Source organism: Oncorhynchus keta, chromosome 22 (genome assembly GCF_023373465.1).
Source record: "Oncorhynchus keta strain PuntledgeMale-10-30-2019 chromosome 22, Oket_V2, whole genome shotgun sequence".
Classification (NCBI taxonomy): domain Eukaryota; kingdom Metazoa; phylum Chordata; class Actinopteri; order Salmoniformes; family Salmonidae; genus Oncorhynchus; species Oncorhynchus keta.
In genome coordinates this window covers 20616504-20636451 of record NC_068442.1, presented here as the reverse complement: position 1 = coordinate 20636451, position 19948 = coordinate 20616504, and the positions used below count along the sequence as shown (strand labels likewise).

The 19948-nt window shown below is 46.3% G+C and overlaps 1 long non-coding RNA gene across 2 annotated transcripts in view; it reads right to left on the bottom strand.

Moving 5' to 3' along the window:
- LOC118401149 (uncharacterized) overlaps positions 1-12225 on the bottom strand; it is a 32196-nt gene extending 19971 nt beyond the window's left edge. The window contains exon 1 of one of the 2 annotated variants that reach the window (XR_004829181.2): positions 7257-12225. This is a non-coding gene — a long non-coding RNA (uncharacterized LOC118401149). Of the gene's footprint in view, positions 1-3848; positions 6491-7256 lie in introns of those variants that run through there. The other variant, XR_004829180.2, reaches the window with a different exon arrangement.
- Positions 12226-19948: the final 7723 nt, after the last annotated feature.

The following is a 19948-nucleotide window of genomic DNA, read 5'->3' as shown; positions in this document are numbered from 1 at the left end:
GGGTAAGGGTTAGGATAAGGGTTAGGGTAAGGGTTAGGATAAGGGTTAGGGTAAGGGTTAGGATAAGGGTTAGGGTTAGTATATAGTTAGTTGAAGGTCCATCAGTAGATGATCTACGGACTATCCAAAAAAAAGTGTTACCCCAAAAAAAGAACAAGTAAGTACAGTGGCAAGAAAAAGTAAGTGAACCCTTTGGAATTACTTGGATTTTTTGCATAAATTGGTCATAAAATTTGATCTGATCTTCATCGAAGTCTTAATCTAAGTCACAACAATAGACAAACATAGTGTGCTTAAACTAATAACACACAAATGATTGTATTTCTCTTGTCTATATTGAATACATCATTTAAACATTCACAGTGTAGGGTGGGAAAAAAGTATGTGAACCCCTGGGCTAATGACTTTTTCAAAAGCTAATTGGAGTCAGGAGTCCAATCAATGAGACGAGATTGGAGATGAAGGTTAGAGCTGCCTTTCCCTATTAAAAACACTCACAAAATTTGAGTTTGCTATTCACAAGAAGCATTGACTGATGTGAACCATGCCTCGAACAAAAGAGATCTCAGAAGACCTAAGATTAAGAATTGTTAACTTGCATAAAGCTGGAAAGGGTTACAAAAGTATCTCTAAAAGCCTTGACGTTCATCAGTCCTGGGTAAGACAAATTGTCTATAAATGGAGAAAGTTCAACACTGTTGCTACTCTCCCTAGGAGTGGCCATCCTGCAAAGTCCTGCAAGACCACAAAGCAGAATGCTCATTGAGGTTAAGAAGAATCCTAGAGTGTCAGCTAAAGACTTACAGAAATCTCTGTAACACGCTAACATCTCTGTTGACGAGTCTATGATACGTAAAACACTAAACAAGAATGGTGTTCATGGGAGGACACCGCGGAAGAACCCACTGCTGTCCAAAAAACCCATTGCTGCACGTCCGAAGTTTGCAAAAGTGCACCTGGATGTTCCACAGCGCTACTGGAAAAGAGTTCTGTGCACAAATGAAACTACAGTTGAGTTAATGGAAGGAACACACAACACTACAGTATGTGTGGAGAGAAAAAAGCACAGCACACCAACATCAAAACCTCATCTCCACTATAAAGGATAGTGGCGGGAGCATCATGGTTTGGGGCTGCTTTTCTACATCAGGGTCTGAACAGCTTGCTATCACCAACGGAAAAATGAATTCCCAAGTTTATCAAGACATTTTGCAGGAGAATGTGAAGCTATCTTTAGGTGATCTACATTTATGTGACCTAAATTGCTTAAGCACCCCGGTGGTCCTACAATCTATGCTAGATGCCCTCAATCTCACACAAATGATCAAGGAACCTACCAGGTACAACCCCAAATCTGTAAATATGGGCACTCTCATAGTTATCATCCTAAACAACTTGCCCTCTAAATACCCCTCTGCTGTTTTCAAACAGGATCTCAGCGATCACTGCCTCTGCCTGCGTCCGTTTTGGGTCCGCTGTCAAACGACCACCCCTCATCACTGTCAAACGCTCCCTAAAACACTTCTTCGAGCAGGCCTTTCTAATCAACCTGGCCCGGGTATCCTGGAAGGATATTGACCTCAATTACGTCAGTAGAGGAAGTCTGGTTGTTCTTCAAAAGTGCTTTCCTCACCATCTTAAATAAGCATGCCCCTTTCAAAAAATGTAGAACAAAGAACAGATATAGCCCTTGGTTCACTTCAGACTTGACTGCGCTTGACCAGCAGAAAAACACCCTGTGGCGTACTGCACTAGCACCCCGCGATATGCAACATTTCAGGGAAGTCAGGAACCAATACACACAGTCAGTTAGGAAAGCAAAGTATAGCTTTTTCAAACAGAAATGTGCATCCTGCAGCACTAATTCCAAAAGGATTTGGGACACTGTAAAGTCCATGGAGAATAAGAGTACCCCCTCCCAGCTGCACACAGCACTGAGACTAGGAAACATTGTCACCACTGATAAATACATGATAATTGAGAATTTCAATAAACATTTCTCTACGGCTGGCCATGCTTTCCACCTGGCTACCCCAACCCCGGCCAACAGCTCTGCACCCCCACAGAAACTGGCCCAAGGCCCCCCGCTTCTCCTTCACCCAAATCCAGACAGCTGATGTTCTGAAAGAGATGCAAAATCTGGATCACTACAAATCAGCTGGGCTAGACAATCTGGGCCCTCTATTCCTAAAATTATCCACCACCATTGTTGCAACCCCTATTACTAGTCTGTTCAACCTCTGAGATTCCTAAAGATTGGAAAGTGGCCTTGGTCCTCCCCCACTTCAAAGGGGGAGACACTCTAGACCCAAACTGTTACAGACCTATATCCATCTTGCCCTGTCTTTCTAAAGTCTTCGAAAGCCAAGTGAACAAACAGATCACCGACCATTTGTAATCCCACCATACCTTCACCGATATGCAATCTGGTTTCCGAGCTGGTCACGGTTGCACCTCAGCCACACTCAAGGTCCTAAACGATATCATAACTGCCATCGATAAAAGACAGTACTATGCAGCTGTCTTCATCAACCTGGCCAAGGCTTTCGACTCTGTCATTCACCGCATTCTTATCTGCAGACTCAACAGCCTTGGTTTCTCTAATGACTGACTCGCCTGGTTCACTAACTACTTCTCAGATAGAGTTCAGTGTGTCAAATCGGAGGGCCTGTTGTCCGGACCTCTGGCAGTCTCTATGGGGGTGCCACAGGGTTCAATTCTCGGGCCGACTCTTTTCTCTGTATATATCAATGATGTCACTCTTGCTGCGGGTGATTCTTTGATCCACTTCTGTGCAGACGACACTATTAGGTATACATCTGGCCCTTCTTTGGACATTGTTTTAACAAACCTCCAAACGAGCTTCAATGCTAAACAACACTCCTTCCGTCGACTCCAACTGCTCGTTAATGCTAGTAAAACAAAATGCATGCTCTTCAAAAGATTGCTGCCCACACCCGCCCTTTCTGATTTAGAATATGTGTACAACTATAAATACCTAGGTGTCTGGTTATACTGTAAACTCTCCTTCCAGTGTCACATTAAGCATCTCCAATCCAAAGTTACATCTAGAATTGCCTTCCTATTTCGCAACAAAGCCTCTTTTTCTAATGCTGCCAAACGTAACCTCGTAAAACTGACTATCCTACCGATCCTTGACTTCGGCGATGTCATTTACAAAATAGCCTCCAATGCTCTACTCAGCAAATTGGATGCAGTCTATCACAGTGCCACCCTGCACTGAGAATGTTTACACGGTGTGTTCAATAAAGACATGAAAACATAAAATTGTTTGTCTGTTATTAGTTTAAGGAGACTGTGTTTGTCTATTGTTGTGACCTAGATGAAGATTAGATCAAATTATATGACAAATTTATGCAGAAAAACAGGTATTTCCAAAGGATTCACATACTTTTTATTGCCACTGTATATGTTCTATGCTATTGTACATTGACCTATTGTACATTGAGCTATTGTACATTGAGCTATTGCTATTGTACATTGAGCTATTGTACATTGAGCTATTGTACATTGAGCTATTGTACATTGAGCTATTGCACATTGAGCTATTGTACATTGAGCTATTGCTATTGTACATTGAGCTATTGCTATTGTACATTGAGCTATTGTACATTGAGCTATTGCTATTGTACATTGAGCTATTGTACATTGTGTCACGTTAGCATGCTATATTATCATTTGGAGATGAGATAAACCAGAGCAATTCATATACTCTACAGAGTTTAGATAATTTGACTTTTCTTTGGCAAGACAAGACTAGAGTGAGCTATCTGTGATGTAATACAAAATACCAGGAAGTGATCCTAAATGTGGAAGCCAAATCTTACCATAGTTTCATTCAGTGAGTTCCATTAGATTTCCAGTGCAGACACTGTAGATCCACTTCCATATGAGACCTGCTCTGATCTCAATGATTAAGCCACCTCCCCACACCTCTCTGATTCTGAGGGGTTGGGTTAAATGCAGAAGACACACACCTGGGTTATATGCGTAAGACACATTTCAGTGGAATGCATTCAGTTGTGCAACTGACTACGTATCCCTCTTCCCTTTCCATGATCAGATTTCGGTGTTAAGACTGTAAAAAAAGACTGTCTTTCTTACAATCCATGAGTATAACCACAGCTCATTGGGCAATTTCCATATTTATGCAAATTGCTTCCCCCTCTCTGGGTGTCTGAAGTTAAAACTGTCAAAGTAGCATTGGATGTGGCAGAGGAACAGTACCAGTAGCCAAGGCAATACATTGTCCAGAAATATTTTTTCCCATTTCCAATTAATGTGTTGTGATATAGCTCGATGACAGCAATGAGGAAACTCATTACCTGTAATTCATCAGTATATCAGGTTTATTAGATTATCTCTGGCTGAGATGGAATGGCAATACAGATTAGAGGCAATGGATATGATAGTCCAATAACATCAATGAGTATGTTTGTAAAATCATCATTTGGTAGTGAAATCAAATGTCTTGAATAACACAACTAGCCTGCTCAAAATGCTCTATGACTGTGGCTGTAGATGTTTATAGGAACTTAGCTTCTAAATGCTAAGCTCCTAATGCATTATAATGTATTATGAAGACGTTAATGTGAAGATCTACTTGGTAGGACTTAATGAACGGAGATAAATCAGATTTAGCTGAATAATGCATTTCTCTCATGCCCTCCCATTGCTCCTTTGGTAATGTGGTGTGGATAAATGTCATTGATTAAGAATGTGTGATCTGAGCTGTTCTGTGTAGCACAACATTACTGCCTAGGAGCTCAGACCAAAGCTCATTAAGGTTAGTGAGGTGGAACGTCTCTTTAGGTGTCCTCTACAGGCCTGAGTTTCAAACTTTCTACTGCTGTGACCCTACATTATAGGAATAGTGCCCATTGTAATAAGAAATAGATTTGAGCCTAAAAGTTACCATACTAAATCATAAGATTCTCTCCCAAAAGACATTGTTTCATCAAAATTGAATTTCTAAATGTGATTAGAAATATCAGAAGTAGAAACCCATGGTATATTAGCATAGCCGCTACATTCAATGGACTTTCTCCTGCTTCAGTTTTGCCTTGCTAGATGACAATCAATATGGTGATTGATAACAGATATGAGAAGTGTCCGTTCCTTTGCTTCATATCTACAGGAAACGTCTCATCTTCCCTGATCACAGCACCAGTGCTGGCTCAATCTGATGAAACTGATCTTGTGCGGAAGTGTGCGGACTACGAATGAATTAATAACTAAAGTACAGCAATGCCAACTGTCTCATTAACTACCTCTCAGTGAGTCTGCCAGGCAATCTATTACCCTTCTGGGATGGGCCTCATCCAGACCCCTGACTCTGCATAGACCTGGACCCTGTCCTCCCTCCATCCCTCCCTCTGTCAGTGTTCAAGATATCAGGCTATGTCTTGCCTCCCAGTGGAGCAGAATCCTCTAATCAATTACCACCCCAGTAACCACAACCCCACATCCCATTTCTCTATGTCACGCTCAATAAAAGCTATTCCCCCTCTCTCGCTCTCTTTCTCTCTCTCCACTGACCCTCTGTGCTCTCTATCTAGCTTAATCTCAATTTGCCCCATATCTGTGTAGGATGTTGTATGTACTGCACCAACACATAACCATGCCACTAGAGCAAGAAGCGTATTGCTCTGAGCCATCAGTTGACTAAATCTTACTATATGAGAGACCACCTGTTACACCCACCTTCCTCTGACCTGCTCTCCACAACAGCCCCAGCAGCTGATTGTCATCAACTGTAAGATGAGGGTCATAGCACCTATCTAACGTGTATCAATCTGAGCTTGGATGTGATACCATCCTCCCAAATGGTATTCCCACATTCTGAACCCTGTAGAAGGCTTAAACATGGGTTCATCTATGCATCAAGAAGACTTTGATCAGAGCCACTGTTGCTTCTGTGGCTTCTGTGTAAAGTGTAGCAGAAGAAGGCTAGTTGAAGCTGACGTAGCCTTGACATCACAATCCCCTGAGAGTTGAAGTAACTGTCATCTTCACTGGATTTCAGTATCTGGGTGTTATCAAGTCTTGTAGGGTTGTTGGTTGGCTTTAGAATGTGAAAAAAGCTCCACACTAGAGTACATCACAATTTTCAGGGGATTGTGATGTCAAGGCTACGTCAGCTTCAACGCCAGACCTTCTTCTGTTACACTTTACACAGAAGCCACAGAAGCAACAGTGGCTCTGATCAAAGTGAGTATATTCCCATTAATGTTTACATAGAGATTCTGTATTCATTATTTTAGCAGAGTCCCAAGTGGCACAGGACTCAGTGTGTGTGTTTTAAGATGTCTGTCCTCCTTTCACAGCTTTGAGTATTGTGCATCATTAAAGACTGATTCTGTGTACTGGTGAGTAGTCTTTACTTTATAAAACATCCTTACTGTTAATGCTTGCTGGTGTAAGACTGTCAGTCACTTCTTTATAAAGGGGAGATCAAAAAGCAGCATAACCAGACACACACACACACACGCACGACACACACGCCACACAGCCACACACACACACACACACACACACACACACACACACACACACACACACACACACACACACACACACACACACACACACACACACACACACACACACACACACACACACACACACACACACACACACACACACACACACACACACTGGGCTGACAGAAGTAGGCATGGTATCAGATCCACCGCTGTAGCTTTGCAGGATTGAGGAACGAGGTGTGTTTTTCTTTAAGAAAACGTAGCTAACATCTACATGCAGCATGCTGATAACACAGAGCCTTTCGTTCCCTGGTGAAATGGAGGGAGGCGAAACTCATATTTATGCCTTTGTCGTCAACGAAATAGTAAACTACTTGGCTAGGGATTAAGTTGTGAATTTGTAAAACAGATTGTGTTGGAAATAGAGTGGGTTTCATTGACTGGGGGATTCTGTTAGACACCCAAACACAATACAGTCCCTTGGAAACAGAGGCAAGTTGGTGGTGTCCCATTGACTACAACACAAGCAGACAAAGGCATTCAGTCAGACATGACGGGTAATTGGGCACCATGGGGTGAATCTCAATAGTCTAAATATGGGTACATAAAACATTAAGCACTTCCTCCCCTCATCTCCTTTCCTTAATCTTTCTAGATCTTTAATGGTACATATTACATTCTGAAACAATCGAGGTGCAAAAATTCCTAGCACTGATGTATCAAAACCTGGGGGAAAGTTGAGAATCCTACTTGAAGAAGTATTCCTATGAAGATCCAGGAGGATCTACTCTTCTTAGCAGAGGTGACCGCCAGTAGATTGCACCAGGTTTGTCCTCAGCCGCCATTAATATGTTAAATGGCAATTTTTGCCTCAATTTGGGATGAGATCAGTTTGAAGCTTGAGAGGTTTGACATGCTGACTGCTAAATACCCAGAGACACACTGTCCTTTCTATAGCAGAAGGGATGTGAGAAGAATAGCTCAGCGTAGAATGTTATGCTCTGTAGACTGTCTATTACAAATACTGTTGTGGATTATCAATTCAAATCAAAGTTTATTTGTCACGTGCGCCAAATACAACGGGTGTAGAACATAGAGTGAAATGCTTATTTACAAGCTATAACCAACAGTGAAATTTTTAAGTAAAATAAAGGTATTAGGTGAACAATAGATAAGAAATAAAAACAACAGTAAAAAATGAGGTGAAAAATAACAGTAGCGAGGCTATGTACAGTAGCGAGGCTACAACAGTAGCGAGGCTACAACAGTAGTGAGGCTATACACAGGCACCGGTTAGTTGGGTCTAATTGAGGTAGTATGTACATGTAGGTATGCTTAAAGTGACTATGCATATATGATAAACAGAGAGTAGCAGTGGCGTAAAAGAGGGGTTGGTGGGTGGTGTAACACAATGCAGATAGTCCGGGTTGCCAATGTGCGGGTTCACCGGTTAGTCGAGCTAATTGAGGTAGTATGTACATGAATGTAGAGCTAGTGACTATGCATATATGATAAACAGAGAGTAGCAGCAGAGTAAAAGAGGGGTTGGGGGGGTTGGGGGGGAACATCATGTAAATAGTCTGGGTAGCCATTTGATTAACTCTTCAGGAGTCTTATGGCTTGGGGGTAAAAACTGTTGAGAAGCCTTTTGGTCCGAGACTTGGTGCTCCAGTACCGCTTGCCATGTGAACAGTCTATGACTGGGGTGGCTGGGGTCTTTGGCAATTTTTAGGGCCTTCCTCTGACACCGCCTGGTGTAGAGGTCCTGGATGGCAGCCAGCTTTGCCCCAGTGATGTACTGGGCCATACGCACTACCCTTTGAGGCCGAACAGTGATGCAACCAGTCAGGATGCTCTCGATGTTGCAGCTGTAGAACATTTTGAGGATCTGAGGACCCATGCCAAATCTTTTTAGTTTCTTGAGGGGGAATAGACTTTGTCGTGCCCTCTTCATGACTGTCTTGGTGTGTTTGGACCATTCTAATTTGTTGGTGATGCTCTCAACCTGCTCCACTACAGCCCCGTCGATGAGAATGGGGGCGTGCTCTGTCCTCCTTTTCCTGTAATCCACAATCATCTCCTTAGTCTTGGTTATGTTGAGGGATAGGTTGTTATTCTGGCACCACCCAGCCAGGTCTCTGACCTCCTCTCTATAGGCTGTCTAGTCGTTGTCGGTGATCAAGCCTAGCACTGTTGTGTCGTCTTCAAACTTAATGATGGTGTTGGAGTCGTGCCGGGCCACACAGTCTTGGGTGAACAGGGAGTACAGGAGGGGACTGAGCACGCACCCCTGAGGGCCTCCAGTGTTGAGGATCAGTGTTGCAGATGTGTTGCAACCTACCCTCACCACCTGGGTGCGGCCCGTCAGGAAGTACAGGATCCAGTTGCAGAGGGAGGTGTTCAGTCCCAGGATCCTTAGCTTATTGATGAGCTTTGAGGGTACTATGGTGATGAACGCTGAGCTGTAGTCAACGAATAGCATTCTCATGTAGGTGTTCCTTTTGTCCAGGTGGGAAAGGGCAGTGTGGCGTGCAATAGAGATTGCATCATCTGTGAATCTGTTTGGGCAGTCTGCAAATTGGAGTAGGTCTGGGGTTTCTGAGATAATGGTGTTGTGAGCCATGACCAGCCTTTCAAAGCCCTTCATGGCTAGGAACGTGAGTGTTACGGGTCTGTATTCATTTAGGCCGGTTGCCTTAGTGTTCTTGGGCATAGGGACTATGGTGGTCTGCTTGAAACACCTGCCAGTTGGTCAGCACATGCCAGGAGCACACGACTGTTAATCCGTCTGGCCCCGCAGCCTTGTGAATGTTGACCTGTTTAAAGGTCTTACTCACGTTGGCTATGAAGAGTGTGATCACACAGTTGTCCAGAACTTCTGATGCTCTTTTGCATGCCTTATGCATACCTCAGTGTTGTTTGCTTAGAAGCGAGAATAGAAGTTATTTAGCGCGTCTGGTAGGCTCGTGTCACTGGGCAGCTCGCGGCTGTGCTTCCCTTTGTAGTTTGTAATAGTTTGAAAGACCTGCCACATAAAACGAGCTTCGGAGCAGGTGTTTTACGATTCAATCTTAGCCCTTTATTGACGCTTTGCTTGTTTGATGGTTTGTCGGAGATCTTTTTTAAAATGTATTTTACCTTTATTTAACTAGGCAAGTCAGTTAAGAACAAATTCTTATTTTCAATGACGGCCTAGGAACAGTGGGTTAACTGCCTGTTCAGGGGCAGAACGACATAATTGTACCTTGTCAGCTCGGGGATTTGAAGTTGCAACCTTCCGGTTACTAGCCCAATGCTCTAACCACTAGGCTACCCTGCCGCCCCACCTAGCAGGATTTGTTATAAGCTTCCGGGTTAGAGTCCCACACCTTGAAAGCTGCAGCTCTACCATTTAGCTCAGTGTCAATGTTGCCTGTAATCCATGGCTTCCTGTTGGGGTATGTACGTACAGTCACTGTGGGGACGACGTCCTCGATGCACTTATTGATAAAGCCAGTGACTGATGTGGTGTACTACAGCAACACAGTCCTGTAGTTTAGCATCTGCCTCATCTGACCACTTTTTTATAGACTGAGTAACTGGTGCTTCCTGCTTTCATTTTCGCTTGTAAGCAGGAATCAGGAGGATAGAATTGTGGTCAGATTTACCAAATGGAGGGCAAGGGAGGGCTTTGTACGTGTGTACGCGGAATAATCTAGAATTATTTTCTCCTCTGGTTGCACATTTAACATGTTGATAGAAATTAGGTATAACTGATTTCAATTTCCCTGCATTAAAGTCTCCGGCCACTATGAGCGCCGCCTCTGGGTGAGAGGTTTCCTATTTGCTTATTTCCTTATACAGCTGACAGAGTGCGCTCTTAGTGCCAGCATCCGCCTGTGGTGGTAAATAAAGTATAGATGAAAACTCTCTGAAAACTCTCTTGGCAAATAGTGTGGTCAATTTATCATAAGATACTCTACTTCAGGTGAGCAAAATCTTGAGACTTACTTAGATTTCGTGCACCAGCTGTTGTTTACAAATATGCACAGACCCTCCCCCCCTTGTCTTACCGGAGTGTGCTGTTCTATCTAGCCAGTGCAGCGTATATCCTGCTAGCTGAATATCCATGTCATCATTTAGCCACGATTCTGTGAAACATAAGATGTTACAGTTTTTGATGTCCGTTGGTGGGATATTCGTGATCGTACCTCGTCTAATTTATTGTCCAATGTTTGCATGTTTGCGAGTAAAATTAGCGGTAACGGCAGCTTTCCCACTCACCTTCTGCGGATCTTTACGAGGCACCCCACTCGGTGGCCTTTGTACCTGCGTCTCTTCCACTTGCCAATAACTGGGATGTTGGCCTTGTAGGGTGATCGGAGTATGTCCTATGGGTCCTGCTTGTTGAAGAAAAAAATCTTTGTCTATTCCGAGGTGAGTGATCGCTGTCCTGATATCCAGAAGCTATTGTTTTGCCATAAGATATGGTGGCAGCAACATTATGTTCAAAATAAGTTACAAATAATGTGAAAAAAACACATAATAGCACAATTGGTTGGGCGCCCGTACAACTGCTGACATTTCTTCTGGCACCATTTTACACTACCTCCAATAAAATAGAGTTTAACAAAACACCAGACACACAGGTGGCTGGCAGACTAATCTGGCTGACACACAGGTACGCACCCGCCCCCCAACTCTAATTTGCCTACCACTCCAGGAGATCCACGGAAGATTCCATTTCCATCGCTATTCACATGGTTGGAACACAGACAAGAGAAACACCTATGTTAGAATGCTGTTTATTGACAACAATTCTGCAGTCAACACTATTGTTTCCTCCAAGCTCTACACCAAGCTTAGAGCCCTGGGTTTGGACACCACCCTCTGCAACTGAATCTTGGACTTCCTGATGACCAGCCTCAGGCTGTGAGGATTGGCAACAACACCTCTTCCACACTGAGCTCTTCTAACACAGGCCCCCCCAGAGGTGTGTCCTCAGCCATCTGCTGTACTCCCAGTTCACTAATGACTGTATGGCTTTGCAGGACACCAACTCCATCATCAACTTTGCTGACGACACCCCGGTTGTTGGCCTGATAACCAACAATGATGAATCAGCCTATAAGGAGGATTTAAGCAAACTGGCATTGTGGTGTAATAACAACAACCTCTCCCACAACATCAGAAAAACAAAGGAGTTGATTGTTCACTTCAGGAAGTAGAGGAGGGAACATTCCCAGATCCACATCAACGGGATTACAGTTGAGAGAGTGACGAGTTTTACGTTCCTTGGCATCCACATCACGAGGAGAGGAGGAGGAAAATGTAAGATTCTATTTGAAAAGGTAGGGTTTCAGATGTTTAGTAAAGATGGGCAGGGATTCTGCTGTCCTATTATCAGAGGGAAGCTGGTTCCACCATTGGGGTGCCATAACAGAGAAGAGCTTTGACTGGGCTGAGCGGGAACTGCACTCCCATAGGGGTAGGAGCGCCAAGAGACCTGAGGTGGCAGAACGGTGTACTCGGTCGGGTTGGGGTGTAGGGTTTGAGCATAGTCTGAAAGTAGGGAGGGGTTGACATTGACAAACAAGACGAACTGGCAACAGACAAACAGAGAACACAGGTATAAATACACAGGGGATAATGGGGAAGATTGGCGACACCTGGAGGAGGTGAAGGCAATCACAAAGACAGGTGAAACAGATCAGGGTGTGACAGTACAACCCTCCAGGGGCACCACCTGGTGTCCTACCTGGGCGCATGCATGGTTGACCGGGGTGCAGACGGTGGAAGCCGTCAATTAGGGCTGAGTTCAGGATGTTTCTAGCGGGGACCCAGCACCTCCCCTCCGGGCCATAACCCTCCCAGTCAACCAGGTATTGGAAACCCTCAGGAGGCGTCTCACCATGTACGCCGGATGGCCATCAACGGCACGGGGGAGGGGTGGGCCTGGATAGAAGACAAAAGGCAGTAAGACACAGGCTTTCATCTAGACACATGGAATGTACTGTAGGATGAATACAAAGGGTACAGGGCAACAGAAGGCGGACAGAAGTGAGGCTAATGATCTTGGCTATGGGGAAAGGGCCTATAAACAAGGGGACAGTTAGCAAGACTCCACCCGCAGGGGTAAAATCCCGAGTGGACAGCCATACCTTCTGCGCTAGACAAAACCGGGGAGCCGGGGTCCGATGGCAATCCGCTTGTCGTCGATACCTGGAAGTGGTCTTGAGGAGGGCCGACCGGGCTTTTCACCAGGTATGACGACAGTGGTGGACAAACATCTGGGTAGAAGGTATGCTGACCTCTTCCTGCTCAGGGAAGAGAGGAGGCTGATACCCCAGGAAACACTCAAATGGAGATCTAACTGATCACTGCAGCTGTACATAGCCCATCTGTAAATTGCCCACTCAGTCTACGTACCTACCTCATTCCCATTTTGTTTTTATTTACTTTTCTGCTCTTTTGCACACCAGTATTTCTACTTCCACATCACCATCTGCTCATATATCACTCGAGTGTTCATTTGCTAAATTATAATTACTTCGCTACTCTGGCCTATATATTGCCTTACCTCCTCAAGCCATTTGCACATGCTGTATATAGACTTTCTTTTTTTCTATTGTGTTATTGACTGTACGCTTGTTTATTCCATGTGTAACTGTGTTGTTTGTGTCACACTGCTTTGATTTATCTTGGCCAGGTCGCAGTTGTAAATGAGAACTTGTTCTCAACTGGCTTACCTGATTAAATAAAGGTGAAAAAATAAATAAATAGGCCCGTGGCAGAGCAGGGAAGGGTGTTTCGGGTGTATTCGACCCACACAAGCTGCTTGCTCCAGGTGGTGGGGTTGGTGGAGATCAGGCAGTGCAGAGTAGTTTTGAGGTCCTGGTTGGCTGGCTCCGACTTGCCGTTGGACTGGGGGTAGAACCCGGAGGACAGGCTGGCAGAAGAACCAATGAGGGTGCAGAATGCCTTCCAGAACTGGGATGAGAACTGAGGACCATGTCCACGGGCAGACCATGGAGCCGGAAGACATGCTGCACCATGATCTGGGCCGTCTATTTGGCAGAGGGTAGTTTGGGGACAGGAATGAAGTGGGCAACTTTGGAAAACCGATCCATCATGGTCAGGATGGCGGTGTTGCCATCAGACGGGGGAAGACCCATGACAAAGTCCAGGGAGATGTGAGACCAGAGACGGTGGGGGACATGCAGAGGTTGGAGGAGACCAGCTGGATCTTTCCGAGGAGTCTTGTTCTGTGCACACACTGTTTAAGTGGCGACAAATGCAGACACATCAGGGACCATAGCAGGCCACCAAAAGCACTGTCGCACAAAGACCAGCGTCCGACGGGCGCCCGGGTGGCAGGCAAGCCTGGAGGAGTGGGCCCACTCCAGGACCGAGGAGCGGACGGCGTCAGGAATGAACATCTGGTTATCAGGGCCCCTCCGGGGTTCGGCTGGGAATGTTGCGCCTCATGGACTTACTTCCCTATTCCCCAGCTGAGTGCCGCCGATGGTTTCGGGTTCTGGGGTTTTAGTTTTGGGGCTATAGCGGCGGGACAGTGCATCCGGCTTGACATTCTTGGATCCAGGCCAGTATGAGAGGGAGAAGTTGAACCGTGTGAACAGCAGGACACATCTGGCTTACTTGGAGTTGAGGCGCTTTGTGGTGCGGAGATACTCCAGGTTCTTCTGGTCAGTCCACATGATGAACGGATGTTCCACCTCCTTCCAGCCAGTGCCTCCATTCCTCCAAAACCATCTTCACAGCGAGAAGCTCACGATTCCCTACATCATAGTTCCTTTCCGTGGCGTTGAGGCAAAGGGAGAAGAAGGCGCAGGGTTGTAGCTTCAAGTCAAGGGCAGAATTCTGGGTCAGGACAGCCCCCACTCCAACATCCGAAACATCGGCCTCCACCACGAACTGACAAGATGGGTCAGGATGAACCAGGATGGAAGCAGATGGGTCAGGATGAACCAGGATGGAAGCTGTTGTGAAGCATTGTTTGAGGTCCTGGAACACCCAGTCAGCAGCTGGAGACCACGTGAATGGAGTCTTGGGTGAGGTGAGTGCTGACAGGGAGGAAGCCAGGTTGTTTAACAGTTTTTTGGTTACTACATGATTCCATATTTGTTTTTTCATAGTGTTGACGTCTTCACTATTATTTTACAGTGTAGAAAATAGTAAAAACAAACAAAAACCCTTGAATGAGTAGGTGTTACATTTTTTAAAGGTAGTGTACAAGACATGAACAAATTACTTCTACTAAACTGTACTCCCGCACATTGACTCGGTACCAGTACCCCCCTTTATATTGCCTCGTTATTGTTATGTACTTGTCTTGTGTTACTATTTACTTTAGTTTATTTAGTGAATATTTTCCTCTCAAGGATCGGACCCTTTTTTTCAAATTTCGCCTAAAATGACATACCCAAATCGAACTGACTGTAGCTCAGGCCATGAAGCAAGGATAAGCATATTCTTGGTACCATTTTTAAGGAAACACTTTGAAGTTTGTGGAAATGTGAAAGGAATGTAGGAGAATATAACACAATAGATCTGGTAAAAGATAATACAAAGAAAAAAACAGCAGTACTTTTGTATTTTTTTGTACCATCATCTTTGAAATGCAAGAGAAAGGCCATAATGTATTATTCCAGCCCAGGTGTAATTTAGATTTTGGGGAACAGGGGGCACATATATAACATACTAATTAGGGGAAATGGGAACCAGGTGTGCGTAATCAGAGAAGACAGTCCGGGATTGATGATAATGATTCCAGTTCAGTGAAGCCTAGAAGGCCGGTGACGTCGACCTCCGGAACTGGTGAACAGAATGAGCAGCAGTACCGGGGGATCTGTGACAGTAAGCATTTCATGGTTGTATTCGGCATATGTGACAAATACAATACAAGTTTGGGAACCACAAATACAAGTTTGGGAACCACTGGGCTAGTCCGATTTTGCGATAATGACAATTCTGAAGTTCCTACATTTTGCCTTTTGTAGTATATCCCTAATATATTAATCACTCATAGCCTAGCAGAGTTGGTCTGCAACCCTACAATTAAACACACCCCATGACTGAGACTTAGGGTGGGTATTGCTCAAAACATACTTCTGCATTAACACAAACACATTCTGTCCTCAGCAGATTCTAACCGCATAAGCAACTGTAGAATACCAAACTCATCTGTCTGAAGCTATCACATGCGTCCCTGTCAAAACAGGAAACGGCCTAGCCTGAAGCGCCAACTGTCAGTTCCAGTTCCCCCTATCTCATGACTTCTTGACACACACATTGACACGCACATACATTTCAGCGCACGAACACACACACACCCCACACCATATTCAACTGACACCCCTTGACACACAAACCCCTTCTTGCGCCACTGTCAGTTCCAGTTCCCCTTATCTCAACTCCTGGACACACACAGAAATTTCAACTCACACACGCCCCACACCCCATTCAACTGGGCAGTAGCCGGGATCGGAGGACTTCAAGGAGCACCAATGAGGCACCGGCACAGGGTCGGACAGAACCTGCCTCCAACCTTCACCAACCAGTCAGAAGACAGAACTACAAGAATCAACCTACGTCATTCTATGTACAAAATCCATTGCACACTGTTTAGGAACCCTTTTCAGCTATCTCCCTCTGAGCTAAATTAATTGGTCCGTGCACGCTTAGCTAGATATCTTTGACTTCAATAAACTGCCTTTTGTTACAACTTGACTCCACTCTGTCCAGCATCCGTGATTTGGTCTCCCTCTCTGATAGTTATTCATCAACACTTTCTGTGCTGGACCTACTAGAACATATTTTCAATCATCAAAGGGATTTGTGCATTTGTGAAAAAAGGGCACATATTTCTACCAGGAAGAAGATGGATCAGCATCCCGCTTCATTCTGCACCTGCACTTCACAAGAGGCTTTTGAAACGTGAGTGAATCAGCTTAGCAAAAGTGGGCATCTTATTCTTAGCCAATATTAATTTTACTTAGCTAGCTAACTTAAACATGTAGTTGACTAGTTTTCATTTGGTAACCGAGTTGGTGTTCTACTAATCTGAAATGTACGTGCATTTCAAGTTTGGCTAATTAGCTAAATCTGGTAACAACTAGCTAGTTATCTAGCTAACGTTATCTAGTTCAATCTAACTTTGGCTAGTTTCACATTTGGTCAAGAAAGTTAGCTAACATTGGTTTCTATAATGGGATTATTCTAATTCGTTTTCCCAAATAATTTAAAAATGTAATTTACCATGTATCTCTTGATAGTTAGGGTTAGATAACATCAGTTTGCAGGCCTGTTTTGCACCAGATAGGGCTGTTTTTGGTTTTCCACGTTTATTGTTTTGTAGTGTTTATGTTTCTTTCTTTATTAAACATGAATCAATATAACCACGCTGCATTTGGGTCCGCCTCTCCTTCACCACAGGAAAACCCTTACAGAATCACCCACCACAACAGGACCAAGCGGCGTGGTAACGGGCAACAGCAAAAGCAGCAGCAGGAGAAGCAACAGAGGCAGCAGCAGGAGAAGCAACAGAGGCAGCAGCAGCAGGAGCAGCAGCAGCAGCAGTAGGAGAGGCTGCACTATTTGGAGGAATGGACATGGGAGGAAGAATTGGAAGGTAAAGGACCCTGGGCACAGCTTGGAGAATATCGCTGCCCCAAAGAAGAGCTGGAGGTAGAGAAGGCGGAGAGGCGCTGGTATGAGGAGGCAGCACGGCGGCGTGGATGGAAGCCCGATAGTCAGCCCCATATTGGGGGGTAGCACACAGGAAGTGTGGTGAAGCCAGGTAGGAGACCTGCGCCAACTTCCTGTGCTTACCGGGGGGCTGGAGAGACCGGGCAGCCACCGTGTTATGCTGTGAAGCGCACGGTGTCCCCAGTGCGGGTGCATAGCCCAGTGCGGTACATTCCAGCTCCGCGTATCGGCCTGGGCTAGAGTGGGCATCGAGCCAAGTGCCATGAAGCCGGCTCTACGCATCTGGTCTCCAGTGCGTCTCCTTAGGCCTGATTACATGGCACCAGCCTTGCGCACGGTGTCCCCGGTTCGCCTGCATAGCCCAGTGCGGGCTATTCCACCTCGCCGCACTGGCAGGGCGCCCGGGCCCATTCAACCGGGTAAGGTTGGGCAGGCTCGGTGCTCAAGAGCTCCAGTGCGCCTGCACGGTCCGGTCTATCCGTCACCACCTCCACGCACCAGCCCTCCAGTGGCAGCCCCCTGCACCAGGCTGTCTCTCCGGCTCATCCTTACAGAGGCTCCCGCCTCTCCAGCGCTGCCGGAGCCTTCCTCCTCTCCAGCGCTGCCGGAGTCTTCCTCCTCTCCAGCACTGCCAGAGCCTTCCTCCTCTCCAGCACAGCCAGAGTCTCCCGCCTGTTCGGCGCTACCAGAGCTCCCGCTCCTCAGTCCAGAGATGCCAGAGCTACTCAGTCCAGCGCTGTCAGAGCCTTCCTCTCCAGCGTTTCCGGAGCTTCCCGTGTGCCCAGCGTTGCCGGAGCTTCCCGTCTGCCCAGCGTTGCCGGAGCTTCCCGTCTGCCCAGCGCCTTCTGAGCTACCCATCTGTCCAGCGCTGCCTGAGCCACCCGTCTGCCCAGCGCCGCCTGAGCAACCCGTCTGCCCAGCGACACCAGTGCTGCCAGTCTGCCCAGCGCCGGATGTGCCGCGAGTCTGCAAGGGGCCGCCTGTACCGTCAGTCTGCCCAGCGCCGCCTGAGCCACCCGTCTGCCCAGCGTCACCAGTCCCGCCAGTCTGCCCAGCGCCGCCTGTGCCGCCAGTCTGCAAGGGGCCGCCTGTGCCGCCAGTCTGCCAGGGGCCGCCAGTGCCGCCAGTCTGCCAGGGGCCGCCAGTGCCGCCAGTCAGCCAGGGGCCGCCAGTGCCGCCAGTCAGCCAGGGGCCGGCCGCCAGTGCCGCCAGTCAGCCAGGTGCCGCCAGTCAGCCAGGGGCCGCCAGAGCCCCTCAGCCCAGAGCCGCCAGAGCCCCTCAGCCCAGAGGCGCCAGAGCCCCTCAGCCCAGAGGCGCCAGAGCCCCTCAGCCCAGAGGCGCCAGAGCCCCTCAGCCCAGAGGCGCCAGAGCCCCTCAGCCCAGAGTCACCAGAGCCCCTCAGCCCAGAGCCCCTGCCCCTCAGCGAAGAGCCCCTGCCCCTCAGCCAAGAGCTTCCGCCCCTCTGTCCAGAGCTTCCGCCCCTCTGTCCCGAGCTGCCCCTCAGTCCAGTGGGGTCATTTAGAGGGGTCGCCGTGGTTAGGAGGCCACGGAAGCAGACAATAAGGCGGACTAAGACAATGGTGAAGTGGGGTCCGCGTCCCGTGCCAGAGCCACCACCGCGGACAGACGCCCACCCAGACCCTCCCCTATAGGTTAAGGTTTTGCGGCCGGAGTCCGCACCTTTGGGGGGGGGGGATACTGTCACGTTCTGACCTTTATTTCCTTTGTTTTGTATTCATTTCAGTATGGTCAGGGCGTGAGTTGGGTGGGCAGTCTGTTTGCTTTTCTATGTTTTGGGGTATTTCTATGTTTTGGCCTAGTATGGTTCTCAATCAGAGGCAGGTGTCATTAGTTGTCTCTGATTAAGAATCATACTTAGGTAGCCTGGGTTTCACTGTGTGTTTGTGGGAGATTGTTCCTGTCTCTGTGTTTTGCACCAGATAGGGCTGTTTTTGGTTTTCCACGTTTATTGTTTTGTAGTGTTCGTGTTTATCTTTCTTTATTAAACATGAATCAATATAACCACGCTGCATTTTGGTCCGCCTCTCCTTCACCACAGGAAAACCCTTACAGTAAGGTATGCTTTTGCCGTAAAGCATTTTTGAAATCTGACACCGTGGTTGTATTCACAAGAAGTTAATCTTTAAACAAATGTAAAATAGTTGTATCTTTTCTTAATTTTTATAATGAGTATTTCTGTATTTGAATTTGGCACTCTGCAATCTCACTGGATGTTGGCCAGGTGGGACGCAAGCATCCTACGTACCCTAGAGAGGTTAAATACGCGTCAACAGTATGTTAATGTTATATACATTTACCATATTAAAACCTCTTTTCATCCAGTGAAATTGCAGAGCGCAAAATTGAAAATACAGAAATCGTAATATTAAACATTCATGAAAATACAAGTGTCATACATCATTCTTTAGCTTAGAATCTTGGTAATCAAACCGCGTTGTCCAATTTACAATAGGATTTACAGTGAAAGCATAGCATTAGATTGTCTGAGGACAGTGCCCCGCATACACCAGCATTAACATTTTTCAAACCAGCAGAGGTCGTCACAAAAATCCGAAATAGTGATAAAATAAATCACTTACCTTTGAAGATCTTCCTCTGTTTGCAATCCCAAGGTTCCCAGCTACACAACAAATGGTCATTTTGTTCGACAAAGTCCTTCTTTATATCTCCAAAAAATCTGTTTAGTTGGCGCGTTTGATTCAGTAATCCACCCG